Source organism: Populus euphratica, unplaced genomic scaffold, assembly GCF_000495115.2.
Source record: "Populus euphratica unplaced genomic scaffold, PopEup_1.0 scaffold493.1, whole genome shotgun sequence".
Classification (NCBI taxonomy): Eukaryota; Viridiplantae; Streptophyta; class Magnoliopsida; order Malpighiales; family Salicaceae; genus Populus; species Populus euphratica.
In genome coordinates, this window is record NW_011500368.1 from 153,656 (window position 1) to 155,365 (window position 1,710).

A 1,710-nucleotide genomic window follows, 5' to 3' on the forward strand; every position below is an offset into this window, starting at 1 on the left:
ATAAATAAGAAAGAAATAATAATCCCAACCCAAGTTAACCTTAAACATTAGAACAAAAATTTTGTTTTCTTCCAAGTAAAGCCCCATAACTATGTGTTGATATATTGAGCACAAAAGAAAGGTTTATTAATATCTTCTTTACGAGGTATTGAGCAGATATATAAATTTCATGAGAGTTTATTTATTTAAATAGATTAATATAAGTTGAATGATGAAGACCTTTGACACGACTAAAAGATTGATGTCTTTTACCAAGTGCAAGAGTGTCGAAGTAATAAATAACCCGGCAAGACTGGGGTTGAACTAGAGGAAGGTTAATTGTACAAATTATAAACAACAATAATAGTAACAACAATAACAATAATAATAATAATAGCAATAATAGTAGTAGTATTAGTAGTAGTAGTAATTATAAAAAAGGAAAAGAAGAAGAAGAAGAAAAGTTGATGAGAACTTTGAGATGGAAGATTAATGTAATGATTAAAAAATGATAACAATAAATGTCAAGGTTAGAGGATCTATTAATGGTATGTTAAACAAGTATAGTATAAACTCTTATTATTCAATTGAAAACCACACACAAAAGAGGTTCCAATTAAATTATAGATTGTTAACATGATTACATTAGTCATCTTATTCGATTAATGCTAATACTTGTAAATCTCGTCAGACATTCATGATTATAACTTATGTTAACAACAAATCAAGTTCCTTTCATAGCTCAGGTGTCGGTTATACCATACATTATGGGCTATGAAAGTGCCAAGCATTTGTTGTACCAAGTGTTATACAACATAAATCTAGATTAATCATTTAACAACCAAAGTATTAAAGAGTGAACAAGATAATAAATACAAAATATATTAGTATCAAACATTAAAGTCTATGTTAAGTTTACACTATACTTATTCTTACACCATTAGTGTAACCTTTTCACCTTAACATAATAAATTTAACTAGACATAATAAAAGAAAGAAAAATAAATAAACAAAATAAGAACATAAATAAGATAAAATTTAACTAAGTAAATGAAAGGAAATGAAAGGCATAAACTTGATATTAATGAAAGCAAAGCATAAACATTACAAAAAATACAAAGAGAGAAAACAAGAGCATGATCTTGATCTGGAAATCAAGATGCCTAAATGCATGGCAAATGTCTCCTTTTATAGGCCAAAATTGAGAACTATTGATTTGATGACTAATTGATGAGTGGGTGACCAACTCTTGACTTAGTGACAATCTTTATCTTCTCTTGTCTGCCCAAAATATCATTGATAACATCAAAATTGGAGCCATTTGAAAAACATAAAATTGTCTCAGCTTTTTTGTATAAAACATTCAGGTCATTTGGACTTCTAGAACTCCAGATATGGGCCAAATACTGAACAGTGGTCGGGCTGGAAGACAAATTCGGACTTCTTTATTGTTGCTACAATTTGGACTTGAAAATGGTCTTTTTAAGTCTTGGGCTCCATATGAAAGTTGGAGTCCTATGTCTTACCTTTCCATACATATAAAGTAGACCTAAATTTGAGATCTACAGTTCCAGATATGACCCAATTACCAAACAGTGTTCCAGTTTGGATTGCACCAACATCTCTTTTTTAAGTTTGACTATGTCTTTTGATTACTAAGAACAAGTAATAAGCTGGTTGGAGGGTGTGATTAATACTTAAAAGTGTATTTTTATCAAGGTTTTATATCAT